Genomic DNA, 14128 nt, shown 5'->3' on the forward strand with positions numbered 1-14128 from the left:
AGCTTTGGTTGCCAGCAAATCAAATGACTCTTAAACATCTGGCCAATTTCAGGTCTCAATCCTTCCACAAATCTGAACACAAAATGAATCATGCCCTTTGCCACAATTGTCTCTGTAACACTGTAATGCTTGAAGTCCTGTAACAATTTCTAATAATATGCATGTATCAACTCCTTTGTTTCCTGAGCTGTCCTGTCAATTCTCTGCTAATCAATATTCTTGGGTGAAATTCTTGCTTCCGTAAATTCATTCACCCTATAGTAACACTTTGTTACCTCGGGAGACGGTGTACCTGTATTTTTATCTCTCTCTGGTTCGCTTGTTGGCCAATCTATACTCCTCTTACACTCTATCCACAGATCAGGTGGGACCACTATCTCTAGTAATGTGTTCAAGTCCTCCCACAGGCACTTTGCAAGTTTCACAAACCTGTCTGTCTGCTGATACCACTCCACTGGTTTCTCTCTCAACTTTGGATAATCATTGGTAAGTGATAGAATGTCACTTCTACTCCAAGGAACATGAATAACATTTCCTCCTGGAACCTCTCTCATTAGTAAAATCTTCACTGGCTCTTGACCTTGCTGCACATTTGCAGTCAGCTCCACAGAATTCCTTTTTCTTTTGTCTCTTTTCTTTACCCATCTGCCTTCCCATTTGTCTAATGCTCCCCTGGTGTGGGCACTTTGGAGCAATTCCTTAAGGTATGTCTTCATTCCGGCAGATCTAATGTGTTCAAAATCTTTAGCCTCAAAAGTTAATCTGTAACTCCTTTTCAAATGCTTCATTTTCTCTATTTCTATGCCATACTTCTCTGCTAGGTCTGCTAGCTTCTGATGCACATTACTCACTTCCCTTGTAATCTTTTGGCATAGGTATCTCAACTCTGCTTCCTTGTAGGATTCTAACCTGTTCACACCCATAGTTCCCTCAATGAGCTCACCCGCTTTCATGCTTAGCCTAGCATAGTTCAAATATTCCCCTCCCTTTGGAGCATTCAGTGCGGTATTCAGCTTGTCTAACCATTCAGTCAATTGCTGAGCTGTCAAGCCTTGCAACAAAATGTTGCTGGTCTGGACCGGTGGCACCTGTTGTGCAACTGCATTCGGGGTCTGCGGTGTCAACAATTTCACGCTCTGGCTAACGTTTGACCCTACCATAGTATCTGGAAGTACTCCCAATTGACTAAGATCTAACAGTGATTTTGAGCTGTCAAAAGACTGTCCCACAGGAGAAACTGCTTGAGTGTTTTCGTCATGTCCTCCCCCCATTACATTTTGTGACATGACACCCTGTTCACATACACTAGGTTTCTTCTATGCAAATAAGGGTATGGCTGGACTAACAGTAGTAGGTAAAGATATAGCATCTGGGGTTGGTCTGGTACTTAAGTTCTGTGGGAGAGTAACTCCCATGTTCTGATTCATCATTGAAGACATATCTGACTGTGTCCCTGTTACTGGAGTGAATCTCGGAATGACTTGTGGCTGCACTTGGGGCAGTAAAAGTAGAGTTGGTTCTGTCTGAACCAACATCGGTCTCGGGGAAACCTGTTCCATAGGCAGTATTAAGTTCAAAGTTGTTTCCATATTGGGTATATCAGGGTAAATTCTCTAGACCAGAGGCGGTTGCACCTGATTTTGTACTACTGGAGTAGTAGGCGGGTTAACACTACCCCTCATCTGACTCTGCAACAGGCCAGTATTAACCTGCACTGGACTCGCTATCCCATTAACCTGTGTTGGAGCTGTAGGATCAGCACTGGTGCTCAAATCACTCTCATATGCCTCATATGGTGGTGGACGATTTCTCAATAACTGTAAAATTGACTCATCATCATTTGATTCTTCCTCCACTGCTGGATGCTTTCTAGCCTCCCTACCTTCGGATGGGTTTCTGTTGGTCTTTCTAGTAACTTTCCTTTCTTCTTTCTCATTGTCTTATGAAATTGCTGGAAACAACTTAATTCCATGCAAAACCTCCAAACTCTCTGAGCACTATCCCACCTGGCCTCTGTCAATGTCTTTTCTGCCTTTCTCATTTATTCTCCTCTCGAATTTCTGTTGCTGTTGCTGTCTGGCTACTAGCTCTCAGATTGCTAATGCCTCAAACTGTGCTGGTCTCGGAAGGGGCTTCAATTCATATAGCACCATCCTTAAATGCTCTAAAACCCTTAAATTGAACATCTCATTTGTAGGAAATGCTAAGTTCCCATCTTTCTCTGTTACTTTGTACCATTGCTTTAGCCAAAACATGGCGCGACACCCTTTTCTTCCATTACAATGTAAGCTGGTGTACCTTCTGGCGGTGTAGGTTCGCCTATACTCATTGTAATGTATGTATCTCACCTAACAGCACTCCTTAAAGCTTTGAAAAGTTTAATCTTTTCGAACTTTATGCTATTCAAATCAAATCAGGAAGTGACTTTTAATCCTAGAATTCCCGTCACCCACTTTCTCAACCAATTGCCTCTCACGGACGGCTGTCAATCCATGTGCGACCCTTCTCACTAACCAACCTATATCAGCGCTGCTCCAATGACGTCACACTCACATGTACTGCGGCTGAGAAAGTCTTGTGTCTTATCCTCCCAAACTTCAATTCACACAAAACGAATGCAGAAATTGCAAGCACTAAGCCCAAAATCAAAAACCAAATCTGCTAGTTTACTCCAGGAAAGGTAACACAATCACTTCAGAAACTTTACAGATTTTTCACTGACGGCTCTTTCTCTTACAGCTACTCCTTATTTCTCAGTTTTCCTGATTCGCAAGCAAAGTTCGACCTGCAAATTTTACTCTCAACTGGTCAGTGGGTCTGTCCTGGGGCACATAGGACTCGCCAGATCTCAGTCGAAAAATTATTTCTCTCTCTTTGACTCACACTCTGACTTGTCGACCACGCCTGATCGACCTATTAAACCCGACAAATTACAACATAAACCAAGTGTCTCATACACTTTTCAATATACTCCAGAGTCTTAGACCACACAGGGTTCGTACATCTACAACCACCTGGACAATTTGTCTGCACAAAGCGCCACACACATGTGAAGTTCAGTGACTTCCATACTCTCACACTGCGGAGTACGCACACTCCTCCTACAACCTTGTTTGGAGTACGCAAACTCCCTAAACCCTCACAAACCCCACAATTCACAACTCACTGTGTGCGTATGCAAAACCCTTCTACATTTACTCTATCACTAGAACGCAGAGAACAGCCTCAAACAACCATTGGCAGGCTCCAAGATTCTGGGAAAGTCGTTTCTGGACTCAAGAGAAAATGTTCTCTCCAATTAGCATCATTGAAAAATAAAATCCAATCTCAGTAATAATGAACTCTCAAAGAACCAAATCATCAAGGAATCGCATGTTCATACTTTGTCCAATAAAGCCAAACTTCCAATCTATGCATTCCACCACTACTCCGTTCACATGTCGCTGATTGGCTTCTCTTGTAATGTCCTCATCATCTGGCTTATCAGGTAACAATATTGTTGCAGCTTCTACTCCAGTCAGGGTCTCTATTGTTCTTCTCCTGAGAAAGTCTGTCTTACACACATTCCACTCATAATGTTACATTTAGCAAGAACAGCATCTTCAAGCAAGCGGTCCTCATGAGAAAGACTTTTAGCTACGATCACATTTGGACAGTACAGTGGAAAATCACAGTTTAATTCTCTGAACATCCATTTTATTAATCAGTTTAGAAATACAGCTTGACATGAGGCCGTGCAACTAGGCCAAGCACTCCGCTAAGTTAAGGCCTACAATTAATAAAGCTAATACATGATGCATAACCCTTAAGATGACATATTACCACATTAATCCAACATTTACTCAACATTTCATAATGATAAGCCATTAATAAGTATACTTCGTGAACATTGGTGGCCACTCATCGTAATCACATTTTCAAATGCGTGCATTATTTTCTCTACGTTATTACATTTTCTACACAAATCCATTACTCATAGCACATGAATACTCATTAATATTTTTTATTAAAACACCTGCACTAGCAATCCTTCCTCTGATGACTAAATATGTCATCACACCAAACCAGTGGTTCCAAAACGTCTTTGACCCGTGGCGCCCTTTATCTATTGACCGTTGGCCATGGCTCCCCATTACCCCATTATGTTACTTTTATTTGGCAGGTGGGGGGAAGTAATTCTGGCCTCAGGAGTACTTCCATTTTTCTCCCTGAAAATAATTGGGAGGGGAGCAGTCTGTGTGTTTTTGCCTCCCTGTCTGTGTACCCATTCCTACCATCTGTGTATTCCTGCCTACTGTCTGAGTGTCCTTGCCGTCTTTGTCCCCATGCCTCCTGTCTGAGTGTGTTTGCATCGTTCTGTGACCTCCTGCCTCGTCTGTGTATCGGTGTTGGAGAGAGGAACTGACAGAGACTCGAGGAGAAGGCTGTCTGGGTGTAGAATAGTTGCCTGCAACTTACGTAGAGGTTTGAAAATGAACATAAAGCAAGATAAATGTCCCTGAGTGACATGAATGTATAATACGATAGCTTTAGGGTGGCCGAAAAGAATGGGGCGAGATAAAAGGTCATAGGAACATAGAAACATATTTAATGCCAGTCTATTATCCATGATTGGTATGAAGATGATAAAAATGAGTATGTGCCAGCTGTAGGTTCTTCAGTACAGGAGGGTAGAGAAGTGTATGGAGCCAGGAGATTTTAGGGTTAGTAAATGGCGGCATCAGTAAGTGCGAGGAAGTGGCTGAAGTGGTCGGGATCTGTAATGAACCACTCTCCTAATATGTTTTTTAATCTTACAGTAACAGTTCCAATAATTTTGTTGCTAAAAACAAGTGTTTCACAACTGTTAATGCTGACCTTCATTATTGCACCCCAGAACACAGTCCCCATGCTTTTTAATGCACTTCAACCCCTGGTTTGGGCGGAGGAGCACGTGGCCCTTAGATAGGAGAACCTGGCATAGGTTTATGTGGGTGGGATGGGGTCGTGAATGCTTGGTGTGTGTGAATGCTTACACATGTGAGCGATGAAAGTAGTGTATTAGGTTTATGTGGGTGGGATGGGGTCATGAATGCTTGGTGTGTGTGAATGCTTACACATGTGAGCGATCAAAGTAGTGTATTCATGTGAGTGCACAAGCCACTTCAACAACTGGGGTCTGGGAAGCAATGTCAGTTTTTCACCGCAGTGGTTCTCGAACTCTGTGTGTGGCCCCCGTGGCTTGTTTTGGTGGCACACAGGGGTGCCACGGCACACAGTTTGGGAAACACTGCACTAAACTATCACCCACAGATTTTTGCATCAGCTAAAATTCTGTCATTTCAATCCCTTCATACTTTTGTCCCCTTTTCAAATGATCCCTAAATAATTTTTCCCTTTTCTTTTCTTCCCTCCTCTGATTATTCTTCGACTTCTTCAATTTAATCCTTTTACACAGTTTACATATTCCCCGTATTTCAATTAGGCAAACCATGATAATTGATATCCCCTGTATAATTTTCAATAAGATCCCATTCCAAATGTTGCTGAGCCAATTTCCCACTGAAGCAAAACCCTTGCCAACTTTCTCCCAAACACCTGGTTCTTTCAATTCTTTCAAATCAGCACTTTCATTAGTCAGATTAGTAAGTAAGGGCCAGATGTAGGAAGCCGGCAAATTGCGACTTGCAATTTGCGAGTCCAAGGGACTCGCAAATTAGAATTCGCAATTTGCTATGCAGAATGGTGTCTCAGACACCGTCTGTGAGTCGCTATGGGGTCGCAATATATTAATATTAATGAGGTGGGTCACAATTTGCGCCCCCATAGCGACTATGCGCACTCACGGGGATGGAGGCCTGCTGGGAACAGCAGACCTCCATGTCCGTGACTGCTTTTAAATAAAGCAGTTTTTTTTTTCCAAGTGTAGCACGTTTTCCTTAAAGGAAAACGAGCTGCACTTAGAAAAAAAATGAAACCTTTAGTTTCGGATTTTTTCAGTGCAGGTAGTGGTCCCTTGGACCACTGCCTGCTCTGAAAAAATATTTTTGGGTCCACTCACAAAGGGGAAGGGGTCCCATGGGGACCCCTTCCAGTTTGCGAGTGGGTTACCATCCACTTCAAGTGGATGGTAACTGCGACTCCATTCGCGACCGCGTATGCGGTCGCAAATGGAATTGCATACTACTGCGAGTCGCAAATAGGAACGGAAAACCCCTTCCTATTTGCGACTCGCAAAATGCATTTCTGCATAGCAAACACACGTTTGCGACTCGCAAATGGCGATTTTCGCCATTTGCGACTTGCAAACTGTTTGCCACATCTGGCCCTAAGTCTCTAATTTCTTTACTATTATCAGGAATGAACGAACAACAATGACTAAAATTAATCATTCTATGCCATCCTTTGCTAACAGAATGTCAAAAGCAAGGCAATTTTGAAGAGTCATAGCTCTTTTGGCAGCTAATTCAGTATCTACCAGGAGTAAAGCGCCTGAAAAAATTGTCAGCATGTTATCCACAATAGTAGACAACTTTCAAATCTTTATCAAATTCAGAACAACTCCCACTGAAGGAATGATTGCAAATATATCTCCCACTATACCAGAAGAAGACTCCCTCTTCTGTCTCATATGATGCAATTCAGTCACTTTCAGGAATTTCTTTAAGTCATCCATTTGAAAAATCTTTGGGAAAACTATTTCCAAATAATATGTCACATACCATCCTCCTGGAAGACGGTAATAAGCATTCGGACCACAGATGTAATATATCCCAGGAATAGCTAGGTCCTGTCCATTCAACATAAACGTCCATTTACTCTGAAACAAAAATACATGTCTACATTCACTCGTTCCCACAAACAAAGTATCAGCGTGTGATTTAGGCCTATATATACAAAGTTTCCCTATGTGTTGTGCATCTAGAGCTAATTTCCCTTGTGTTTTAATTGCACTTTAAGCATAATCATTCTTGTAAGCCCTTTTCTCTAAGCCTTTTTCTAATTTCTCCTTGAACGCCTTTCTCTTGTCATCATGTGTTATCTAAGAAGCTCTTTTCTAAAGGTGTAAGCAAACATGTTAGATGATTGTGGTGTGCGTAAGCTGTGCCAAATGTCAATGTAGGTTCAAAGAAACCTCTAACTAATACTATGTCATTGTCCTTAGCTACCCTCCTCAAATGCCTAATTATAGCCACAAACGAAAACACAACATCATAATTGGAGTACAAATACTGAATGTACTCCTGGTTATAGAATCTTGTTAGTAACAGACTACAACTTATTCCATATGTTAGAGGCAGATTGTAGTAAGTAACTCCTTCCTCAACTGATGAAGGAATTTGTGTTCACACATAACAATTCTTCGCATCCATCGTCTCAACATACTCACTTGCTATTCTCTTTCTCTTCAACTTTCGATCACCATTAAATTCTCCTTCACTTAGATCTTCTCTCCTTGTTATATCTACTTCTTCTATTGTTGTTTCAACAACTACTTCCTGTCTCTTTTCTTGTGACTGTGCCCACTTATCTCCTTTCAGTGGACCCTTGGTCGATGTTCTTTTCAACGTTGAACTTGTAACTTCTCCTTGCTCTGTGGTGTTTTCTATTGACGGACCTGCGACTGGTTCAGGAGGAGTGAGATCATATTGGCTTGGATCCACCTGAACTCCTTCTTCCTCAGGGTCTAGCAAATGCACTGTTTGTCTCTCAAGATCATCTGCTTCTGAGAAAGCCCTCCTCTGACTAGGCTCTCCTGCTGCCTCAATTGAGATAGGCTCTCCATCACCTCCTGGAGGTCCTCTCCTTCATCTCTCACAGGAGTGACTGAACTGTCCTCAACGGGCCCAGATCCGGTCTAATTTCCTCCTTGTTCTCTTTCTGGCCCTGAGACTTGCTCTGCTGTTGTTGGTACTCTCAACAACTCTTCTTCCTCATCCGTTGGGCATATCACTTTCTTCATGTGACTGGCATGTATCCAATTTGGAACTCCAGAGCACTTCACAGCTGTGGTAGTTGTCAAAACTACCTGGAAAGGTCCATTACAGTGAGGCTCCAAACATTTCCTCACGTTTTTCCGGACCACAACCCAGTCACCAGCTCTCAGATTGTGCCCTGGGTCATGGATCAGTGGCAGTGTGGTGGCTTCCACCTGCTGAGAGAAAGAGCGAGCCACATCAGCCAGACCTTTGCAGTAGTCCAACACCATATCATCTGTAATGTTGACAGGTGCATTTGCAGGCACCGCTGGCAACCTCATTGCTCGGCCTATAAGGATCTCATGCAGCGACAATCCTGTCTTCCTGTCAGTTGTGTTTCTCATTGTCATCAGAACTAGAGGCAATGCATCAGGCCATTTCAAATTTGTGGACGCACATATCTTTGCAACTCTTGACTTCAAGGTACCATTCATCTGTTCCACTAGTTCTGATGCTTCAGGGTGGTAACTACAATGCAACTTCTGCTCAATGTTCAATGCTGCACACAGTAATTTAATTATCACCCTAAAGAGATCGGAAACCCAAAACGTGGTATCAGTTCCCTAAGCAGTAGTTTCGCTACTGTGAGACTGTCATTTTTTCGTGTAGGGTATGCTTCAATGCAGTGACTAAAGATACACACGATCACCAACTCTTATCTCAAACCTCCACACACAGGCATCTCAATAAAATCCATCTGCATTCTGCTGAATGGACCTCCTGCTCTTCCAATGTGGCTCAAATTAATCACTGTCCCTTTCCCCACGTTCATTTGCTGGCAAATGACACAACGATGACAAACTGCTTTGGCAACCTGTCTAAACCTTGGGTTGAACCAATAATGCTTGAACAACCGAATCATGGCATCCCTCCCAACATGTGCTTGACCATGATAATACCTAGCCATTTGAGACAACAGACTATCAGGCAAAACCAATTGACTCTCTTCTGAAACCCACAATTTATCTTGTCTTTGCACACTTTTCATTTTACTTCATGAACATTTCTCCTCCCTGTCAACATTATTCTGCAACATTATCAATTCCTCCAAGGTGTCAATTACTTTCAATGCAAAACTTGGACATGTTTTGTCTTCTTCAGGTAACAGTTCTCAATTATCTTTGAACAAGATACAGTTCAATGTACAAAACTTTGTGACTTGATCCGGATATCCATTTCCCAATGACACGAAGTCCTGTGACTTTAGAAGTGCACTGCATTTCACCACTGCAATCTTTTCAGGCATTTGAATAGCATGTAACAGTTCTTTAATCTTTTCATCATTTCTCACAGGTGAGCCAGAAGAGGTCATGAAACCTCTCTGTGACCATAACTGGCCAAAATCATGGACTATTCCAAATCCATACTAGCTATCTGTGTAGATTGTAACTTTCAGCTGAGCAGAAACATGGCACGCTCTGGAAAGGGCCACCAGTTCCACTATTTGGGTAGAATACACTTCTCGAAGCCAAGAAGCATCCAGAATACCAGTAATTGTGCACACAGCATATCCTGCTCTCAGTGTCCCTGTATTGCCTCTTGACAAGAACCATCAACAAAGATAATTTGGTCATTCTCTTCCAATCGAGTGTCTCTAATGCCGGGCCTCGGTTTTGTGCACAAGTCAGTTACTTCAAGACAATCATGCTCAATGTCTTCCAATTTCTCAATTTCAACATTTTCATTACGAAGTAAGGTTGCCGGATTCAGCACTGTATATCTTTTCAATGACACATTTGGTGACCCTAGAATACTCGTTTCATATCTGGTCAATCTTGCACCAGTCAAAGTTTGGGTTTTAGTCTTTGTAAGTAAAATCTCAATAGAGTGAGGGACCATTTTAGTCAAAGGATATCCCATCACAGTGCCCTCACACTGTGTAAGGCTTTGTCCAACCCCTGCAACTGCACACAAACAACCTGGTAAGGCTCCTGAAACTGGGTCCAAAGTAGCTGAAAAATATGCTACTGGGCAGTTTACACCTCCTTGGACCTGTGTCAAGACAGACAAAGAACATGCTTCACACTCATGACAAAACAAAGTGAAAGGTTTTGTGTAGTCAGGCATACCCAAAGCCGGCACCTTGCATAGACCCTCTCTAAGTTCAATGAACGCTTTCATTCCAGCATGGTCTAACACTATGGGATCACTGACTTCATTGTTAGTCAGCTTCTGCAATGCTCTCTAAATGACTGAAAAATTTGGAATCCATTGGCGACAATTACCTACCATCCCTAGAAACATCCTGACATCTCTCTGCGTGGTCAGGAGATTCATCGGCAATATGGTTGTAACCCTTTCTCTGGATATCTTTCTCTATCCCTTTTCAATCTGGTGTCCCAAGTATTTCACTTCTTTATGAGAGTACTGCAATTTAAGCCTATTCTTTCCCAAGTATTCCTCTTCTTTCTGACAATATTGCAATTTATGACCATTCTTTCCCAAAAGGTTCAGTAAGGCAATTGTGTCATACTTGCACTCTTCCTTTGTTTTGGACGCAATCAGTAAATCATCAATGTACTGTACCAAGGTCGATTGGAAAGGCAATTCCAGCGACTCCAGATTTTATTTCAAGATCTGATTGAATATGGAAGGTGATTTTGAAAACCGGTCCACAAATTTGAAACAAAAGAAAAATTGTCTGTCCTTGTGAAGAGTCACAGAAAAGAAAGCTTGTGACAAATCAATGACAGTGAACAACTTTGATTTGCATGGGATCTAAAACATTATCACAGCTGGATTTGGCACCACGGGACAACATTTGACCACAATCTCATTTATTTTTCTCAAATCTTGGACAATTTGAACTTTCCCACTTTCTTACATTTACTCTGAAACAAAAACACATGTCTACATTCACTTGTTCCCACAAACAAAGTATCAGCGAGTGATTTAGGCTTTGGAACTTTCCCACAGTGCTTTTGAAAACCTATTATCGGTGAATTACAAGGGCTGCTCAACACTTCCTTTGGAACCCCTTGTTTCACAAAGTGTGCAATTATTTGGGCAGCCTTCATAAGAACTTCCTGTGGCATGTGGTACTGGGGAATCTGAGAAAAAACTGCATTCGGCTTTACAGTAAGTTTAACTGGCTCAACTCCCTTTATCAGACCTAGCTCTTTTCCTGTCATATCCCACACCATCTCCTTAACCATTCCCTGCAAATCAGGATAAAGCTCCTTCACTGTAAACATTGGGAAGAATTCAATCCGAGGATATTCCTCATTTTTAGTCTCACATTCGGTCTCTGGGGCCATCTTGATCATCACTATTCAGCTGAATCTCGATTCCGTCATTTGAACAAGTAATCGAGCATTTTGTTTTACACAGCAAGTCTCTTCCCAGTAGGGACACTGGACTTGAATCACAGACTTTGAATTTATGCAATCCATGAAAGTTGCCAATTTTAACCTCAACTAGTTCTGTAATCAGGTTGGTCAAATACTGATTTTCTACCCCCACAATCTGAACTGTTTGATCAGAAAGGGGCAAGTATGCAACTTCTGCACTTCTCACTGTACAGCGTGTAGCTCCTGTGTCAACTAAGAATGAAACTCAGTGACCTATGACTTTTCCCTTCATGTAGGGACCTCTCTGATCTACTTCTAAGGAGGTTGCAAGCACACATGGCTCCTCATCTGAACTTTCACTCCCCCAATCATCATTTATTCCATTCTCACTGTGTAATAGGAATTGGTGTACTGTATTACTACTTTGATTAAGCTTCTGACCTGTGACCTATTGAGAAAGCATCATTTGCTGCTGTTCCATTGGGGCTTGAGGTATTTGAATTTACTGTCTAGGAACCATAGGAACCTGCTGCTGCATTGGCTGCGACTGTGTTATTAGTACATGTGTCATTTGCACCTGCTGCATTGGTTGAAAACCTTCCATTTGATTCACATTATTTTGGAAATTTGTATTAGGACCTCTCATTCTTGGTCCTCTCCAGTTCTGGAACAAATTGATGTCATTACTTTGCTGAACAACACCTTCCTGCACCATCATTGGACACTCCTATTTCCAATGTCCAACGGCTCCGCAAACGTAACAAGGCAACAATTTCTTCATTCTGAATCACTGCAGTACCCAAATCAGGACCACAATTCATATTACCTCCGTTACCTCTACCTCTCATCTGGGGGTGAAACACCATGGCCCTCATTCTGACCCTGGCGGTCGGTGATAAAGCGGCGGCCAAGCCGCCAACAGGCCGGCGGTCTAAAATATGCAATTCTGACCCTGGCGGGAACCGCCAACACAGCCCGCCAACTTAACACTCCGACCGCCACAGCGGTACAAACAAACAGCGCGGCGGTTCCCGCCAACAGCCCGGCGGCAGACAAAGTACCGCCCACCCTATTACGACCCACCAATCTGCCACCTTTTCCGGGGCGGGAGCACCGCCGATAAGAACACGGCGGAAACAGACTACGAACGGGAAAACGCTCACCTCTACGCACTCCACGCGAGATTCCGGCAGTATGGAGCCAGAGTTGCAGGTCATCCCCGCACTCCTATTCCTGCTCATATACCAGGAGCACGCCCGGCGGCGCGGAAGACATCGGTGAGTACGGCACCTACGACACAGGGGAGGGAAAAGATTACCGGCACACACCCACCCACCCACACCCACTACAACACACACATCAATGCATTCCCACAGATCACTGTCACAACCCACAAACCACCCCCCTCCGAAATAATGCAAAGACCAAAAGAAGAGATCATAAACGGCCAGAAATATTGAAATATGTACACCATTAATCCCAATAAATAAATAAACTATGTACAAAATATATACAGCTACTAAATGTAGTCCAACCACTGTCCGTGGATCACAGGGGTCCTGTGCAAAGGGGCAAGGCCCAGTCCCACGACAAGAACTCCACCGAGAGAACACTGCAGGGGCATCAGAAAGAAAATAGGACAGGCACCTCAGGGGGAAGGGAAGGGGGGGCACCTCAGCCACTTGAGTACACGACGCCAGATCCACGAGGGGACTCCATGACCACTGGCCCATCCTGGGGAGAGCAAAGCCACAGTCCAAACAGTCCATACAGTGGGTGGCCTGCCCACTGGGCCATCCTGGGGAGAGCAAAGCCACAGTCCATACAGTCCATACAGTGGGTGGCCTGCCCACTGGGCCATCCTGGGGAGAGCAAAGCCACAGTCCATACAGTCCATACAGTGGGTGGCCTGCCCACTGGGCCATCCTGGGGAGAGCAAAGCCACAGTCCATACAGTCCATACAGTGGGTGGCCTGCCCACTGGGCCATCCTGGGGAGAGCAAAGCCACAGTCCATACAGTCCATACAGTGGGTGGCCTGCCCACTGGGCCATCCTGGGGAGAGCAAAGCCACAGTCCATACAGTCCATACAGTGGGTGGCCTGCCCACTGGGCCATCCTGGGGAGAGCAAAGCCACAGTCCATACAGTCCATAACAGACCCCACTGCCACTGGAGGAGGCAAGTTGGCCAGAGGACATCCTGCAGCCCTGCCCGAGATAGATCCTGCCCTGCCACGTCTGCCAAAGGGCCAGCGGTTCTTGCCCTGAAGGGCCCAGTTCAGCGGTTCTTGAGACGGCGGGGCCCAGTTCAGCGGTTCTTGAGACGGCGGGGCCCAGTTCAGCGGTTCTTGAGACGGCGGGGCCCAGTTCAGCGGTTCTTGCCCTGAAGGGCCCAGTTCAGCGGTTCTTGAGACGGCGGGGCCCAGTTCAGCGGTTCTTGAGACGGCGGGGCCCAGTTCAGCGCTCCTTGCCCTGAAGGGCCCAGTTCAGCGGTTCTTGAGACGGCGGGGCCCAGTTCAGCGGTTCTTGAGACGGCGGGCCCAGTTCAGCGGTTCTTGAGACGGCGGGGCCCAGTTCAGCGGTTCTTGAGACGGCGGGGCCCAGTTCAGCGCTCCTTGCCTTGAAGGGCCCAGTTCAGCGGTTCTTGAGACGGCGGGGCCCAGTTCAGCGGTTCTTGAGACGGCGTGGCCCAGTTCAGCGGTTCTTGAGACGGCGGGGCCCAGTTCAGCGGTTCTTGCCCTGAAGGGCCCAGTTCAGCGGTTCTTGAGACGGCGGGGCCCAGTTCAGCGCTTCTTGCCTTGAAGGGCCCAGTTCAGCGGTTCTTGAGACGGCGGGGCCCAGTTCAGCGGTTCTTGAGACGGCGGGGCCCAGTTCAGCGCT

The sequence above is a fragment of the Pleurodeles waltl genome, chromosome 1_1, assembly GCF_031143425.1.
Source record: "Pleurodeles waltl isolate 20211129_DDA chromosome 1_1, aPleWal1.hap1.20221129, whole genome shotgun sequence".
NCBI classification, from domain to species: Eukaryota; Metazoa; Chordata; class Amphibia; order Caudata; family Salamandridae; genus Pleurodeles; species Pleurodeles waltl.